Source organism: Jaculus jaculus, chromosome 17, assembly GCF_020740685.1.
Source record: "Jaculus jaculus isolate mJacJac1 chromosome 17, mJacJac1.mat.Y.cur, whole genome shotgun sequence".
NCBI classification, from domain to species: domain Eukaryota; kingdom Metazoa; phylum Chordata; class Mammalia; order Rodentia; family Dipodidae; genus Jaculus; species Jaculus jaculus.
In genome coordinates this window covers 51,322,922-51,342,230 of record NC_059118.1, presented here as the reverse complement: position 1 = coordinate 51,342,230, position 19,309 = coordinate 51,322,922, and the positions used below count along the sequence as shown (strand labels likewise).

Here is a 19,309-nt window from a genome sequence, read left to right as displayed (position 1 = left end):
TTTCAGATAAACAGTTCTTCTAGTGTTAAATTTGGCTTTCAAGTGAACAGTACTTTTAGTGGAAGTATGTCTCAAATATATGTTGCATATGATATTTGGGGCATATTTAATAAAGTGCATGTTACTTATCTGTAAGTCAACTGGGTCTATTATCTGCCAACCTGGTATTGTTCAAGGGTGATGGGTTTTTTGGTATTTTTCTTAAACATTTATTTATACTCAATTTCAGCTTCTATGAGTATGTGTTCATTAACCCGAGTGTGCAGCAGAGACAGAATGAATGTTTGACCAGGATAGGTAGTCCATAGCATCTGAAACACAGTGGGGGAGTGAATGGCCTAGAAGTTGTTGCTACCGCCTGTATGTCCCCAGAAACTTGGGGTGTTACACTCTTCCCCATTGCCCACCTGCTGTCGTTCCCCACTACCTTGTGAGTTTTTATGCCCTTTCTCCATGAGAGCTCTGTGTAGTTTCAGTTTAGAACCTGTAAATATTTTTCCAGAGGAAACTTTCACATTGTTCTTTTATTTTGAAGCTTGGCTTCCGCATGCATAAGTTGGGAGAAAGATGTGACTTAATTCAGGAATGTGGAAGAATGACTGATCCCAGTATTGACAAGCGTATGGATTTTCATTTTAATGCTCTCCCGGATGTTGTCTCTGAGTGGAGGAAGAATAAGACTCTGCTCCAAGATGTCCCTTTAGGAGGTAGGGGAAGAACGTGTTCTGATTACTGCGCCTGTGCGGCTCTCACTGAACGCCGTAGAAGCAGCTTCCTTCCTTCACACTTGAGTCTGTGGTAAGGACAGCCTTAGGTACATTCTCCCTGGGAAACTGACTCTCCCCCCTCTGCCATAGGGGACCTTTGATGTGTGTGCGCCTGCACACATAAGCATTGTTTTCTGCAATAGATTATGTTTTACACAATGATGCAAACATTTAATTTTAAATTTTCCCAGGGGAGATTACTGTTTAATCCTAAATAAACATACTGTCCCCTATTGTGTCTCTTCTAGATAGAACTTTCTGTGTACAAGGCTTTCTGTTCTTTCATTATTTGATATGGGAGGTTTTTTCTTTATTATGATTTGCTCAGGAATGTATATTATAATTTGAGCATTTTAATGGAGACTCCTTCAGCTGTAGTACGTGAATGGGCAATGTTAAACAACACCATGGAACCTTAACTTCCTATCACAACTTTGAGAGTACTAACTGGCACTTACTGTACTGTTCATAAATGGATGTTAGCCGGGCCTGGTGGCGCACATCTTTAATCCCGGCACTCGGGAGGCAGAGGTAGGAGGATTGGTAAGAGTTCGAGGCCACCCTTGAGACTACATAGTGAATTCCAGGGAAGCCTAGACTGGAGCAAAACCCTACATAGAAAAACAACACAAATAAACAAACCCAGAAAAAAAAAAAGGATGTTTATGTAACCTACAATTTTTTTGACTTGAATGTCTTCATTTGGTGTTTTTGTAGGCATGCTCATATTTCCTGAGGTGTGAACATTTGAACTCGGTATGATATTACTTCCCTTCCACTATGTTTCTTCCTTCCCAGGAGGATTCTCATTTCCTTGGGCTGACTCAGTCTTCATCACTCTTTTCTGTGTCCTTTTTGGTTCCTCTTCTTTGCCTCCTCTAAGAGATGGACGCATACTGTGATCACCCTTGGAGTGTGTTGACTGAAAACGATAACTTGGGATTTGGAAATGACTTAGCAGTGAAAGTAGTTGCCTGCGAAGCCTAAGGACCCCAGATCGATTCCCCAAGACCCACATAACCTAGATGCACAAGGGGGCACATGCATTTGGAGTTCGTTGTCAGTGGCTAGAGGCCCTCGCACACCAATTCTCATTCTGTCTGCCTCATCCTCTCTTTCTCTCTCTCAAATAAGTTTTCTGGAATTGAAATTATGGGATACTTTTCTTGTATTCTCGGAATTTTACATATATATATACACACACACACACACACACACACATACACATATACACGTACATACATATATACATATATGTATATATGTATGTACGTGTATATGTGTATGGATTTATATGGTTTTTGAAGTAGGATCTGACTGTAGCCAATGCTGGCCTTGAACTCTCAATCCTTCTGCCTCAGCGTCCCAGCTAGGAGCTATGTGCCACAGCATATTTAGGTTCTCAGAGCACAAATGGTGAGAGGCTGAACCGCTAGGGCTCATTGCATGAAGTCTGTGTACTAAGGTTGTACAATATTATTTACAGAAGTTAGGGTAAGGTCTTTCTCAGTCCATGTATACTTTTTATTCTGCTATAACAATCTTGGTTCTTTTGCTTCCATGAAATAGAGTGGAAGGTTCATACTGCAGAAGGCAGGAATGGGACTACTACAAAAGCATCAAAAGCAGTAACAGGCCAGAAGTGCAGAAAGGGCTGGAGAGATTGCTTAGCAGTTAAGCGCTTGCCTGTGAAGCCTAATGACCCTGGTTTGAGGCTCGATTCGCCAGGACCCACTTTAGCCAGATGCACAAGGGGGCATACATGTCTGGAATTCGTTTGCAGTAGCTAGAGCACCTGGCGCGCCCATTCTCTCCCCCTCTCTCTGTCTCTCTGTCTGATGTTTTAAAATGAATAAACAAAAAGAAAAAAAAAAAAACCAAGGGCAGAAATTCATAGTTCTCTGCATTTACAGTTAGAGTAAAAATTGAGAAAAACAAATGAGAACATTGGATTAGTCAAGAAGTGAAAGTTGAGCTGGGCATGAAGGCGCTGAGGAAGCTGAGGTAGGAAGCATGTGCTACACAGTGATGGCCTGACTCAGAAGCAAGTGCTGATGTTAGCTTCATACAGGCCCTGGCTTCAACACCCAGCACCACACAATAAAAAATAACTGCTCAGTTGCTTCTGATTAGTCGAGTCCCAGTGCACGGTGCTCTACAGAAACTTGGTGTCTGTGATGTTTGTGTTGGGTGGTTGTCATCAGTGGAAAAGTTCTAAGCAGCCTGAGCTCACATGACTGAAGTTCTATAGGAGGTCAGAGGGCCTTTGGCCTCCTGCTAAGGTGTTCCTGAGTTACTAAGACAGTAATTAGAATGACTTCACAGGGATATGTGTGTACATAGGTAAACCTCCAGATGAATGGGATAGAAAAGTGCTTTTTTGAGAACAGAGATTCCAAGGCCTGCAGAAGAAACATGGTGGTACACAACTGTAATACGAGCATTTAAGAAACAGAGGCAGTGGGCATGTGATCAATTGTAAAGGTTGGAATGGACAAGCACAGGAGGGCCATCAAACTCTCACACTCCAGGTCTAATACCTCTAACTGGTGACAAATCTCCAAGTCCAATAATTCTAACCAGCAACAAGTCTCTGGATTTCCAATTCCTCCCCTCCAGCTAGGCTACTGGAAAACTTCATTTGAGGCCAGCAGGTTTCCTTAGCACCCATGTCATGGTCCTGGCATGTCTATTGGGTCTCCATGCAGGCATCCAGCAAACATGCTTCACACTGCCCATGGCCATTTCCAAAACACAAGACTACGTTGCATAGTCAATGACCCTCTCTTTTTTACATTTCTTCTACTCCAGTAGGGTACCAGTTTGTTAATACAGGGGGGAATAATGCAGACTGTGAAGAACAGGACACTCCCTAGGCACTCAGGCCCCTTCAAAAGAATCTACATTCTTCCTGTTGCCCGAGAAGGTCATCTGGCCCAATCTCAAAGGTTGCAATCTCTCCTGTAATTCCAGCTGAACAGGCAGTAGTATCAGCCCAGAGATTTCACTTCTGTGCCATATTCCTCTGCTCACATCAGTCCATTTCTGCACAGTGCAACCCTGCACAAATTACCAGAACAGGTGCATAACAGCAAGCCTCTCTCACAAACTGCTTGTAGCTCAGTCAAAGCAGAGAACTTCCTCACCTTCATAAGCCAAACCTCACAGTCCATAGTTATTACTACATTCAGGTCTTTGACCTCTGACCAGAATAGTCCATCAGGCTGTACTGAGAGTACTGCAAGGTGTCTCTTAGGCTAAGGTTTCAAATCTTTCTACATTCCTTTGAAAGTCACCTCCAAGAGGCCAAAGCCACACAGTCAGATGTCTAGCATCAGTCCCACTCCTCTGGTGCTAATTTTACTGTTCCAGTAAGGTTCACATTGCTGGCAGAAATCACCCGACCAAGAGCAGCTTGTGGGGAAAATAAGGTTAATTTTGGTTTACAGATTCGAGGGGGAAGCTCCACGAAGGCAGGGGTTGAAAACGATGGCCTGAGCAGAGTGGAAATAACTTCCTGGCCAACATAAGGTGGACCATAGCATTAGGAGAGTGTGCCAAACACTGGCCAAGGAATACTGACTATAATAGCCATAAGCTGCCCCCAATAATACACTGCCTCCAGGAGGTGTTAATTCCCAAATCTCCATCAGCTGGGAACCTAGCATTCAGAACACCTAAGAATATGGGGGCCACCTGAATCAAACTACCACAAAGAGTTCAAATGATGTTGATAGGAAGTGTTCTGGAAGCCTCCTGGTTTTTGTGGTTTGCAGCTGTGAGGTTGAAAGCTTTCCCTGCATGTACTGAACTTCCCCCGACTCACGATGCAGGGCAGGTTTTTCAGGGCCTCCATCCCATCATATCCACGTACATCCATTCAGATGGTTGATAGCAAGGGCTTGTTCTGCTGTGGACACAATTCTGGAATTTCATGCTTAAGGCTTGTGGCCCTCTGAGGGTCATTGTCACTGTACTCTCTTCTTTAGGATGGGAGTGACATGTCTAGCAGCCTGGGCTCATTGCAGTAGGAATTAAATACACCTCAGAAAAATTCATATAAAAGAAAGAAGCCTCTTCATTACAGTAGGAATTAATTAAACACTTTAGACATATTCATATATATATAAAAAAAGAAGAAGCCTCATTCCTCCTAGAGTTGGCTTCATTTTCATCAGGTTTTATCGGATCCATTATCATTGTGGGTTACATTAGTAGCATGTTGTCCAGGAAGTTGTGCTTACCAGCCCCATACCCACAGTCTTGCCAGCTTTCTGCTGGGCACCTAATTCGCTAGCCTACATAAGTGGACCTGTGTTTTGATGTTGTCTGACTTCATGTGTGCAGGCCATGGACATGCAGACGCTGTCCAGTGAGAGGGCAGGTCGACAAGGAAAAGCCGAGCAGGGCAGTGCAGGGAGGGTTGACACACGCCAGGGACTCAGACGATACCTGTAAGCTCTCCTAATAAAGTTTTTATTTGAGAGAAAGAGGCAGAGAGATAGATAGAATGCATATGCCAGGGCCTCCAGTCACTGCAAGTGAACTCCAGATGCATACACCCCCTTGTGCAGCTGGCTTACATGGGTTCTGAAGAGTTGATCCAGGATCCTTTGGCTTTGCAGGCAAACGTCTTAACAGCTAAGCCATCTCACCATCCCCCTTTCTGTGTTTTTGATTTAAAGTTTTTAACATTACTTATTAGAAGGAAGAGAGAGTGAATGAGAATATGAATGGGTGCTCCAGGGACTCCTGCCACTGCAAATGAACTCCAGACCCATGTGGTCCCTGTGTATCCAGCTTCATGTGGGCACTGGAGAATTGAACCCTGTCTTGTCAGGCTTTGCAAGCAAGCACCTTTAATGGCTGAGTGGATGCAGTACTAAGTAGTACACAGACTTTCCTAATCAGTAACCCTTCATGGTATGCCTAATGTGCTGCATTTCTTATATGCTTAGAGAGACAAACAGGCTTAGGGAAGTTAAAGAGGTGACATACTATTTCAAAAAGATTTTGAGAGCTTGATGTTGACAGATTTTTTTTTTTTTTTTTTTGCACTGGTTCAGACATATACATTTCTCCATTGTGCTTCAATGAAATGGAAACACACTGCTCTTGATAACTGGTGAAATCACCATTAGATTGTAAAAAATGCTTAGATGGGTAACATATAGGAAAGATTGTAAACTCTGAGTGAAAGGCCCTTTTTTAAGCGATAACACAGGGAATTATTACAGGTACTTTAGAAGATTTATGAGATGATACTTCACAAAAGGAAAGCGCTTTGGAATAAAACCAAGCAATGGAGAGAGCAGCGCCATTTGAACATATCACAGATAAAGTTAGAAGGCAATTCGAGGTAAATTCCTTGTGTTTCTAGCCCTCTGCTCCCCCACCACCAAGGGATACAGAACAAAGAAGGTGTTTTGTGAAAATTCACCTAATACTGTGATGAGTAGAGAGAAGTCCTGTAAGCTTGTAGAGCACGTACATCCTAGGGAATGACAAACATTGTGTTTAATTCCCAGTGTCCATGTAACGTGGGATACACAAAGTGGCAGATGCCTCTGGATTTTATGTACAATGCCAGGAGGCCCTAGTATGCTCATTCCCATTCTCATTCTCTCTGTCATCACATACATAAATACATGCATGCAGACATGCATACATAACCATGTGTGGTGATTTGTTCTGGTGTCCCCATAAGTTTAGGTATTCTGAAGGCTGGTTTCCCCAGCTGAGTTCATCTGGAAATTAAAGCCTCCTGGAGGCAGTGTATTTTTTGGGGAAGGCTTATGGGTGCTATAGTCTGTTTTCCCATGCCAGTGTTCGGCACATTCTCCTGCTTCTGTTGTCCACCTTATTTTGGCCAGGGGGTGATGGCCACCCTTTGCTCATGCTATCATTTTCCACTGCTATCCTGGAGCATCCCCTCCAACCTGTAAGCCAATATAAACCCCTTTCTTCCCTCAAAGCTGCTCTTGGTCTGGTGATTTCTGTCAGCAATGTGACCTGACTACAATGCCATTCATCCAGGTACGGGGACTCATGAGTGTACTCTCAGTATCTGGAAGGCTGTAGCAAAAGGACTGCCTCAATACTGAAACCAAAAGGCAAGTCTGGGTTAAAGTATAAGACCCTGTATCAAAGAAACCACTAAAAAAAGAAAATCAATTAAAGAAGATAAAGTGTGAGGTTCTGCTAGTAAATGGGGGTATAGTCATTGGCATGCTCTGTAACACTGCTTTTCCATAGAATGATGTCATCTTTGCAACTGTCAGTTAGCATCCCTGTAGTATTTTTCACTGAGTAGTGTCCGGGGATGAATTTGTCTTATAAAATTGTAGAACATGTACATCCCAGGGAATGACAAACATTAATTGTGAATGTTCTTCTTTTTTTTTTAAATATTTTTTGTCCATTATTTATTTATTTATTTGAGAGCGAGAGACACAGAGAGAAAGACAGATAGAGGGAAAGAGAGAGAATGGGCGTGCCAGGGCTTCCAGCCACTGCAAACGAACTCCAGACGTGTGTGCCCCCTTGTGCATCTGGCTAACGTGGGACCTGGGGAACCGAGCCTCGAACCGGGGTCCTTAGGCTTCACAGGCAAGCACTTAACCGCTAAGCCATCTCTCCAGCCCTTCTTCTTTTTTTTTTAATCCACATGTTAATGTAGTAAAGTAAAAAACACACAAAAAGCCTCTTAAGTCAGGGTGGGATATGCTTGTCATTTTCTTGCCTTAAATTGTTTTGGCCTCAGTATAGTTCCAGAATAATGGGCTGGAGTGATAGCTTAGTGGCTAAAGGGTCTTGGTTGCAAAGTTTGACATTTGGGCTTCATTACCTAGTACCCACATAAAGCTAGATGTGGGATGCACAAAGTGTTGCATGTATCTGAAGTTTGTTTGCAGTGTCAGAAGGCCCTGGTGCACCAAACTAACTATATCTCCTTTCTGTATCTCTATCACTCTCAAATAAATAACTTTGTTGGCAAGCCACCACTCACTAATACTGGTGGGCTATCAAACTCCTCCTAGCCGGTGCATAGGTGGAAACAGTCAATGCCACAATGCCTATGGTGGAACAAAGTACAGACTAGAGACCAAGACCCTACTTGGTCCCCACAAACTGTAACAGAGCACAGATTCCATGACTTGTTTAATTTGGACATCTGGTCACCGTGATGGGAAAAGAAATGAAAAGGGTCCTTGGGACCAAAAAATGGGAAAGAAAACCAGCCTGGGGCATGCCTGGCTGTGATTGGCCCACTTGTGCTCTGACATCACAGGGAGCCATTGTGAGGGATGGACACCAGGCCTATAGAAACCCCTGACCAAACTGAACTGTGTCCTTCAGTGCAGAGGAGGAGTCGGTGGTAGGAGCGCACCTGGACTTGGAGGTTGGAGAGGAGGTAGAATTGAGAGTCAGAGACAGCGTTGCCTGTCTGTGACCTGCTGGATTGACATGGTAAGTTTCTTTCCCACTCTGGTGAGTTCCTTTTGTTGTTTGGTGTATTTTTTTTTTCCTCCCTGAGCTATTTATTACTTGATCATTTCAGTTTAAGGTTTCGTTCTGTTGATTTTTCCTAATTAAGTCTCTCCCCATTTTCTTCATTATTTCCTTGTCATTTTTTTTTTTTTTTTACTTTGACTTATTCCTTCTTCCCATTTAAAAGTGGTTACTGTACTAACTGTCCAAAGTCAAGAGTCACTCTGACTCTTCCATAGCATGTCAAGAGGGCAGGTCATGGCCACCTGTACTTTTTTCCCTCCTCTCTTTCCTCTTCCACCTTCAAAGCAGTTCCTTCTTCCATAACACGACCGCACACGTTCTCCAGTAGCTCCAGTTCTCCAGTCTGTTCTTTCTTCATCTCTTCCCTGGCCGTCCTTTCTGTGGTAGAGAGCGTGTTCCAGTTTTTTCTCTTCTCTCTTAGACCCCATCCTGGTGTACTTGGCTGGATGAACCGTGAAGAACACAGTGTGTTTTATTAGACAGTCAAAGATGTTACATAGTAACATCAGGCCCGTCCCATGCGTGACAGTAAGCATAGCGAGTAAGGTTCCCTTGTGCAGGAAAGCCGTATGGATGGCACGAGAGGATGGGCACTGGACAGGGTGACCTTTGTGTTGAGATGGGCCCTGTTTTCTTTCCTACAGTGTCTTAAAACATTTCCTGACTGAATTGTCCTGCCCAGTGGACTGAAAGATCCTTTCTGGGATCCTTGTTTTCCTTGTTCATTTTGAATATACCAACCTCACTGTCTTTTGGGATCGTGAGTGGTTTTCTGATTATTGAGGAGTACTAATGAAGCTGGCATCCTGGTGCCCTGGATTGTCTTGGTAACAGCATCTTGTTACCACACCACAAAGTCAGTGAGGGGCTACCATTCCCTCAGCACCACCCATCTGAGTTTAAAGAAACCTGGATTGAATGCGCATACTGTGAAGATGAGGAGGCCTGAACAAGGCAAGCAGTAGTAGATAGAGTGTTAGTGTACAAGTGGAAAATGTCACTCAGTATCCCATTCCTTCCCTTTCTAACTGGTTTATATCCGTGTCTATAGTCCAGTGGAGAAGGATTAAGCTTCCTGATACTCCGGTCACCGTCATTACTATGACTTTGTTGTGAAAGTGGGAAAGATCCTTGTTTGGATTTGAAATGTCCCCCAGTGACTTATGGGTTTAAACACTTCTTGCCCAGCAGGTGGCGCTGTTCAGGAAAGTTGTGCTACCATTGGCAAGGGAGTCCTAGGTGGAGGAAGGGGGTCAAGATGGGGGATCAGGCTCAGTCAGTATGGGATAACCTGCTTCCCCTCTCCCCACTACTCTGCCTGCGAGCTGCCCACCACTATACGTCCTCTATCCCCTCAAGACTGCTGCCTAAATAAACCCTTTATCCCTTACAAGATCTTGTCAAGTAGTTTGTCACAAGGAAAAGAAAAGGAAGTAGTATAGTCCTTGTGGGGGACAAAAAGGGGAAAAAGCACCATGGCTTTACCCAACCATGGTTGGTCCATGTCTTCCTGTAACCTCATAAAGGGCCATGATGAGAATTTCAGAACCCTTGTCCAGAGGCTGTAGAGATGGCTCAGTCTAGTGGTTGAAGGCACTTCTGTACAAAGTGTGCTAGGCCCAGTATCTGGGATTTTTTGCCATGGCAAGTGTGTCTGGTGTACACATGCACACACACACACACACACACACACACACACAATAAAATGAAATACAAAGCGTTGTCCTCAGGAAGCACAGGGCTGGAGGGGCAAACGTAGGACGAGGAGGGGGAGATGCCCTGTGTGGGCAGCTGATCTGGGCACAGAGGCCTCTGCTTGCTGACTTGAGGGTTCAGGTTGGGTTTGGAGTTTTGATTTCCCTTTTATTTGTTCTTTTTGCTTTGGGGATTGTTTTGTGCTGATCTTTTTTATTTTCTTAATGATTCACATTTTTCAGTTTTTAAGCTCTTCACTTTCTGTTCACTTCTTCCGTCGTTTTGTTTTTTGTCCTTTTACTTGTGAGCACGATGACCTTACTCAAGGCAGATTCCACGCGGACTCTTGCTGCCCATGTGCTCTGCTGATGCTCATTGCGCTCTTCCCTGCCCCGACCCTCCACAGCCGAATCCTCCGCTTTTCCTTTCAGTTGCCTCCCCAGCCCTCCCACATCATGGGGTGAAACTTGCCATGTCTGTCTGCGTGAGGAAAGCTTGTCACATGTAACATGATGTCTGGACTCATCTGTGTTCCTAAAAATGACAGAGTTCACACTTCATGGCGGAGTATGTGATCCTTGCTTCAGGTCTGATCATATGCTGTCTTGTTCATATAATCTATATGTTGTTGTGGTCTTTTGACTTTCTGTGGGAACCTATTAGTTCATGGATTGTGGCTTTTGTTCACCCTGGTGTGAGTGTGTGACACTCACCTGTATGCATCAGGGAATTTAGCCACTTGTTTTCCCTGTTTGTGACACCATGCTGGCATCAGGGTGATACTGCGCTTGTAGAAGGGGTGTGGAAGTGTCCCCTCTCTTTCTGCCTCATGATGGAATACTTCATGGAGCACTCACCTTCCTTCCTCGGTAAAGGTCGGCTAGAATTCATGTTGCACTCTTATGTGGTGCTCACCAGTTCTTTGCTGGGAGATGTTTTTCACTACTATTCCAATGTTTCTTGGTGAATCAATTGTTAATAGTATTGTGGTAAATGGATTTTTTTTCTTCCTGATTTTATAATTAATTGCAATGTTTTGTTTTGTTTTTCAAAATGATTCCCATGGAGCTCTGAGTTCTGCTGGTGTCTGTTAGCTATCCTGCCCGTTGTGTCTAATGTTACTGTGTTCTCTTGTTGAGTTTGGTAAGGGTTGTCAATTCTGTTGCATTCCAGGAAGCATGAGGTGCACCCACTGTGTTTGACAGAGATACCTGTGATTATTGATACAGGAATTTCTAGCTCATTTGTGTTTTTGTTTAATCTTCTTCTTGTCTTCCCACACGCACTGTCCAGATGGAGGAGGAGAGGGAGCAACTGTGCGGGCGCAGCAGCCCGTGTGGCAGGGAGCTCGCACTGCTGCAGGACATCGTGAAGACCCTGGGACAAGGGACGTTTTCCAAGAGAGAGGTTGTTCGGCAGCACCACAGGAACGAGCTGGAGTGCCTGAGGATCTCCCAGGTGGTTCACATCACCCACACCTGGGTCGTTCGTGACACTGTCGTGATAAGAACACTGCACCACCAGCACATCACTCAGATGTTCCGTATGCTCCAGAGCTCCGAGCCTGTAGGCACTGTCACGGAACATGCCATAGCCGGATTTCATGGGACAATTAAGACACAACTAGGCAGGGCGAGGGAGGCCCAGGCACTGTGGCCTATTCACTACCACCAATGGCCAGACGTAGCCCGCCATGGTGTAAGACCAGAAAACGTGGTGGTGAGTGTTGGATGGCAGTTACAACTAGGTCCCTTTGGACAGACACCATGTGTCACCATCACAAAGCGCCCTGGGCCCTTTGGTGACAGTGGGGATGAGGGATGTCAGGCGGAGCCAGACCTTCCCGCCATCGGCCCATCGGATGTTTCTTCATCCCTGTCATCACTGAGAAGGAGCCACACCTTTTCAGACCTTTCCACCTTGGCCATGCCTGGAACTGAAGACCAAATGGCAAAGAAGAAACGAAAGATGGTGCGGCGCCGAGTCCAGAGCAGACCTGTTGCCCGCCTCAGTCCTATTCCCGAGGAGAGCGAGGAGTCCTCCATAGAGGATCTTGAGAGATGTTCATGCCCTGGGGATCCCCCACCCCAGTCCCCCCAGGGAGAAACCATCTCCTCCCCACACAGCCAACAGCACAGAAGCTAGGGAGGAATCCTGAGAAGTATTGGAAAACAGTTAAGAAAGTTATGTTGCTGCTGTTGCCAGCCTGAGGAAGTAGCCCCACGCCCTGTGGGGAACATGTGAGAACTGGTCAAGATGTCTGCAGGGTTTTCGGGCTCTGCCAGGCACAGGCTGAAGCCTTCGGGAGAGGGGTCTTTGCTCTGAGGCATGGCCAAGGAACCCCCAGACACACAGGAGGCCATGCCCTCTCCAAGGCCAGCACACCAGAAAAGAAAATATCTGGACACAAAAATCCTGTTAAATTATGAAGGAATGTTTTTCATTTTCTTGTCATGTTAGTTTTTTTTATTAGTTTATTAGTTTACAGTAAAAGCTAATCTTTAATAAGTTTTGTTCTCAAATCCCATTAAAATATAGTTCTTGAATGTTTCTAAATTTCATGGTGATATTTTTATATTTTAAGTTATAAGCATTGCCTTTTTCCTTTCTTTAATTACAGAAGAAATATACAATTATATAAAAATTCTCCCCATCTGGGTAGAAGACACACAGGAATTTAATGTTTTGCCCCTAATCATACATTCCTCTTTAGAGGATTACTTTAACAGTTTAGTGTGTGATTTCATCTAAAAAGTTACATTTTGAACAAAGTTTTATATGGTGCATGAGGAAAAATTAAAAATGCATTTATTGCATTTTCAAACTTTAACAGAATTTTAATTGCTCGCAAATATTTTGATATTTTCACTTTTCTGTAAGTAGATATAGTTTCTCAAAAATGTAGCCAATTCCCCAACTTTTATGTCATTCTTCAAAAGCGTCGACCATCTCTAGGCAACCAGTCGTGCCTTTTGACCCTAAAAGAGAAGGGTAACAAGTGGAGCATTAAGAAGGCTGACATCACGAATGCTTCTAGAAATACTCAAGTCACGTTTTTATTGAGGTAGGGTCTCTCTCTAGTCGAGGTTGACCTGGAATCACTCTGTAGCCCAGGCTGGCATTGAACTTTCAGTGGTTCTCCTGCCTCTGTTTCTCAAGTGCTGGGATTAAATGTGTGCACCACCACACGTGGGCTCCAAATCCCTTTTAAAAGCAGTGTACACTAAAAGTTTCTTCCTTTAACAAAAATGGCAAAATGTCCAGGTAAGATTTCTGAACTCTGATTTGTGATCACTTTACTACTTAGAAAACACAGCAGGACTGGAGAGATGGCTCAGCAGTTAAGGTGCTTGGCAGCAAAGCCAAAGGACCCAGGTTCACTTCCCCAGTACCCACATAAAGGCAGATGCACAAGGTGGTGCATGAATCTGGAGTTTTGTTTTTTTTTTTGTTTTTGTTTGTTTTTTTTGTTTTTTGTTTTTTTTTTTTTGGTGTGGGGAGGCCCTGGTGCATCCATTCTCATTGTCTCTCCAAAATAAATAAATAAAAATATGTTTAATAAAAACCACAGTAGGCCCCTCTTTAGAAACATTTGTCGTCTTCTTTTTTCTTTAAGGCAGGGGTTTACTCTGTGGCTCAGGCTGACCTGGAACCAGCTATACAACTCACGCTGTCCTCAAACTTATTATTGTACTATCAGCCTCTGGAGTGCTGAGATCACAGGAGAGTGTCATCTTGTCCAGTTCCAAATGTCTTCATCATAAATCATACAGGTAAAAGACCACATTAAGGAGAATGGTTCCTTCTCTAGGATAAAAAAGTTTTCAATAAAGTGGTCTCTACCTTTCCAATTTTGTACACATTAATTGCATACATCAGTACTTGCTACTAGCTCAACAGTTTGAATTCAGTTTTTGAAACAAGATCTTACCCAGCGGTCTAGGCTGGCCTGAACTCAGTATAGCTCAGACTGGCCTCAAATCTTTGCTTCTTCTGCTTGTCTTCCACATCCTGGGACTGTAGATATGTGCCTCCATGTCAAGCTTGATGACTTTTTTTTTTTTTTTTTTTTGTGATGGAGAGGTAGGGTTTTACTTCAACGTAGACTAACCTGTAATTCACTCTGTATTCTCAGGGTGGTCTTGAACTCAACAGTGATCCTTCTACCTCAGCCTCCCAAGTGCTGGAATTAAATGTATGCCTCTATGCCCAGCATTATTAGCTTGCTAACTATTTTAAAACAGCGTAATTTACCAAGTAACGTTTTAATCTCAGCATCTGAAACATAAAATAGTGGGCCTAGGAACAAAAGACGTGGTGAATCATTCTTGTAAGCGTAATTTTAAAGAGAAGTACATTCTTAGGGCCTCCTCTCAAGCTACTTTTAGTGACTGAAGAATAGTTTGTATGCATTTTAATTATCCAAATAGGTGAAGATGTGGCATGGATTTGAGACAGGGTCTCATGTAACTTAGGTTGGCTTTGAACTTGTGATCCTCCTGTTTCTACCTCCCTAGTGCTGGAATTACAGGCCTGTCCCACACAATCGGTTCATGTAGGCAAGCACCATGTCCTTTGGGTCACATTCTCAGTCCTCTGGTTGGTTTTTTTTATACATCTCATATCAAAGAAGTAACCAGACATAAAAACAGCCCATTCATGAGTTTCTCTGCAGTTTCCTTCCATTTCGGAGTCACGGATTTCCTCTCTTCTGCACCCACCCACATTTTACAGGTTCCTTCCAGTACTGCGGAACACTGGCTCAGCAGCTGCCTTCTCTTTTGCCCCTTTGAGAGCAGCTGTTTGAGTCTCCACTGCAGGCAGAGCCTGCTATGTTTGTTCCTGCAGACCCTTCCTTAGGCCTCCTGCTCATGAGTAGAATTTAAATGATATGAGCACACTGCCTTCTGCCTCCACCTGTTTCTGTTTCCTTCTGACTGCCTCTGACTTAATTAGAGGCACGAATACATCTCATTGCTTACCAAAAATTATTTCTTTGAAGTCAGAGGGAGAGAAGATAGAGGGAGAGAATGGGCGTGCCAGGGTCTCCAGTTGCTGGAAATAAACATCAAATGCATGTGCCACTTTATGCATTTGGCTTGACATGGGTTCAGGGCATTGAACCTGGGTCCTTAGGCTCTGTAGGCAAGTGCCTTACCTCTAAGCCATGTCTCCAGCCCTAGTGATTTATCTGAGCCCATAATTACTCTCTCTCTCAAATATAGTTTTTCCCCAACCCCAAATAAGCTTTTATTTGACAGAAAAAGAGGGGAAGAGAGCAGGGGACAGAGAGAATAGGCAGGTCAGTGTTTCTAGCCACGGTACACGAGTGCACCCCCTTGTGCATCTGGCTAATGTGGGTCCTTGGGAATCGAATCTGGGTCCTTTGGCTTTGCAGGCAAACTTTTAACTGCTAAGCAATCCTTCTAGTCTCACTTTTTTTTTGTTTGCTTGTTTTTCAAGGTAAGGTCTTACTCTGGCCCAGGTTGACCTGGAATTAACAATGTAGCCGCAGGGTAGCCTTGAACTCACAGCAGTCACTCTGCTTCCAGAGCACTGGGACTAAAGCTATGCACCACTGGGCCTGGCCCCAAAACAACTATTATTACAAAATAAATAGAAAACCAGATATGGTGGTGCATGCTTTTACAGATTGTACTTGGGAGGATGAGGTAGGAGTGCTGTGAGTTTGAAGCCAGCACTAAAAACAAACAACCGAAAATACCTAAAAACTTCATATAGCACTGGGTGTAGTGACTCTTGTGTGTACTCCCAGCATTTAGGAAATAGAAGGAAGAGGATCAGGAATTGACGTCACCCTTATTTATATATTAACACCAGACTGGGTTAAATGAGATCCTATATTTTCTTTTTTTCTTTTTTAAAGGACTGGGGAGATGGTGTGCCTGTTAAAGATACTTGCTTGCAAATCTTGTCAGCCTGGGCTCAATTCCCCAGGACCCACATAAAGACCGATGCACAAAGGGTGCATGAGTCTGTTTGTGTATACTGACGATAGTCCTGGTACACGCATTCTCTCTCTCCTGCAAACAAATAAAAATTTAAAAAGTCAAATAGGGAGACTGGTATATGATGGCACCTGTAATCTCAGTTTTGGGGAGGCTGAGGCAGGATGATACAGAGTTTAAGGTCAGCATGGGCTGAAGAGGAACACTGTGTCTCAAAACCACCAAGTAACAAAAAATCCCCCCAGACAAAATATAATCAAGCAAGCAAACAAACAAATCTAAAAAACTAAAATAAGGTTCTTACAAAGTCTATACATTTGCTTACTTGAAATTAAGTCTGGCCACAGCAAATGTTAAGCTTCAATCCCAGCACTGGGGTCGTGGCTCAGTGGGAGAGCACTTGCCTAGTGCACAGAGGCCCTGGTTCCATTTCCAGCACTGCAGAATTTCCCCCTAAATGTACCTAAATGAGTCGATGGAAACACTCCTTTTAGAGATTCTGAAAAGGAGTCAGGCTGGGGATGTAGTTCAATGACAGTGTGCTCGCCCAACACGTATGAGGCCCTGGCTTTGATACTCAGCACTGGGACAAAGGTCATAAGTGCATGCAATATGTTACGGAATTTCCGAAAGTAAACAATAACAGTTTAGATCCTGTGGTCGTGTGTGGCTACGCCCACTTAAAATTCCAGCACTTGGGAAGCCAAAGCAGGAGGATCTGGAGCTCAGGCCAGCCTGGGATGCATAGTGAGACCTTGCCTCAAACACAAAAGAGCACAAACACACACCGCTATTTTAGGGATTTTCTTGTGACTTCCACACATCCCTGGGGTGTATTTGTGTGCAAATCCACGTGTAGTTAGTACATCACACCCCCATGGTATGGCCATACAGTCTACCATAGGGCAACCAAGTTTTTCCTTACTCCTAATGCAGGGTTCATGAAATTTTTATGTTGGAATGATCCATTTCCTCCTCATATGGTATGAGCAATGGTTGGAAAACAAAATGGGAAAGGAATATAAGAAAAACATGTGCAGTGTGGGAAGAGAAGAAATTTTCTGTTGTCCTCATTATCCCAAGACGGAATTACCTCCATGCATACACCAGTACACTTCCTAAGGGGTAAGTTGGGAATAATAATTCTCACCAAGGTTATAGAATTGAGCAGGGAAACTAGGCAAACAGTAAAACATAGTAACAAAGTAAAACTAACAAACAAAGTAACAGTAAAAAGTCTGCTTTACCTGCATGTTTTGTTGTATTGTAAGAATAGACAGGAGGTATTGGAACCTATTTTTCATCAGGGACAACATTATATCCACATAGCTAAAAGACACAAAAAGTGACACATTATAATTTCTCTGTGCAAGGGACAAGCGACAATCAAAGCAGTCATAATTTATTTTCATCAACAGTACTACGTTGAATTCTCCCAGCAATCACATAAACTTGGGCTTTTTGCACATGTCTGTAAATGTGTGGTGTGCAAACACGCATCTATGAATGCTCATGAGTGAGCGTCATCAGACGTCCTCAGGTATCTTCCTTGACCTTCAGTCACTCTCTACCTTCTTTTTCTTGACAGAGACTCTCACTGAAACTGGAGCTCACTGGCTTGGTTGCACTAGATAACCAGCAAGCATCAGGGACATGCCTGTCTGTGTCCCCCCAGTGCTGGGATTATAGGCACACACCATGACTCTTGACTTTTAATGGGTGGTGGGGATCCAAACACAAGTCCTCATGCTTGTGACACAAGCACTTTACCCACTGAGTCATCTCTAGTCCCTTTGTCCTTTTCAAAGGAAGCAGTGGATTGAGAAAATTAGCTCTTGCTGCCTCAACTGGGAAACGGTAAAGGGAGGAATCAAGCAGAAGCCTGCTTCCAGGGTGGGTCATCAAGAAAGATGTGCAGAGGCTACTTCCAGCCTGATGTGATCCTAGGAGGCCTGGAGACCTTGGACGTACGCTTCCTGAAAGATTGTCACACTTCTGTGTACTCAAGGTCCAGGTTGGGGGTCAACATCACTTCCATATATGCTGAAAGGAAAGCTTCCGAGCTCCATCCCACAGAGAGACTCGGGAGGTTTACCAAGGGGCTGGGGTCTTGCCTTTCCCATGTCCCCTGGTGACTGAAATCTCTCTAGGGCATATGTGAGAGGAAGTAGAGATCACAACCCCTTTCCCTGGGTTGATGGAGAGAGACAAGCCTCCCCTGCAGACAAGAGTTCCAGGTGCTATGAAAGGAACATTCTATAGGCCTGGCATAAACTAGGAGGGTGGCTGGATCATCCTCTAGCAGGTGCCCCTGTGCCCAGCCATGCCATGTTCAGAAGTAGACATGACTCCGAGTCAGAAGACTGGACAGGAAACAGGGCTGGGCCTGAGACAGGATGAGGATGGTTCACCCAACACTGGGCCAAGACAAGAAGCAGAAGTGCTCTTAGCTGCCATCACCACAGTGAGAGCGGCAGCGTTTGTGGTGGAGCTGAGGAGGGTGAGCGCTGTCGCGAGTCAGATGTGGACTGAGAGAAAGAAGTCGGGCGCGGTGGTGCACGCCCGCCATCCCAGCACTGGGTGTTGCAGGCCAGAGGACGGTGTGCGCTGTGTCGAGAGTTAAGGATAGCCTGGGATACAAAGGGAAAGCCCATGTCCAATAAATGAATGGAAGAATAAAAAGAAGGACAGGAAGCGTAAGAGGAAAGAAATGAAGGCAGTTGAGTGGTAAGGGTTTGAGGGCAGAGAAGACACATGCAGGGGAGATAGAGGCAGGCCCCAAGGGACAGGTAGAAGACCGCTGTCCCTGCCCTGAATCGACAGTATGCAGAGATTAGGAGAGAGCTGCGAGGTGCCTGAGCTCAGCTCAGTGAGTCCCCTTAGTGACAAGTTCTTACTTCTAGGCACCTTGCCTTCTTCACCTGTTCAATGGGGGAGGCTAGCCGCTGGCTCACAGGCTGACGCAGATGAAGGGGTGAGTGCAGCGCCACCTATCGTGACTCTCTTCTGCGCCTTCCGCAGAAGTGCTGCAAACTCAGGGCAGCCTGACTGCATCTCTCCTTTCAAAGCCAAAGATCCCTGACAGGGACTAGGTAGCAGAATCCTTCATTGTTACCTTTCTCCTGTTCCTGTTGTTTTAGAGACAGCCTCATTCTGTAGCCCAGGTTGGTCTTGAACTCAGTTTTAGCTCACACTGTCCTTGAACTCATGGCAGTCCTACTGTCTGAACCTAGTTGGAATTGTAGATGTGACACATCAGACCTGGCCTAACTCTTGTTCTTAAGAAGAAACGTGCTGGGCATGTTGGGGCATGTCTTTAGTCCCAGCACTCCAGAGTATGACTGCAATGGTTTGAGGCCACCC

At 44.5% G+C, this 19,309-nt stretch overlaps 2 pseudogenes; one reads left to right on the top strand and one right to left on the bottom strand.

Moving 5' to 3' along the window:
• LOC123455578 overlaps positions 1–11,536 on the top strand; it is a 34,298-nt pseudogene extending 22,762 nt beyond the window's left edge.
• Positions 11,537–12,831: 1,295 nt separating this feature from the next.
• Positions 12,832–19,309, bottom strand: part of LOC123455574 — a 28,808-nt pseudogene continuing 22,330 nt past the window's right edge.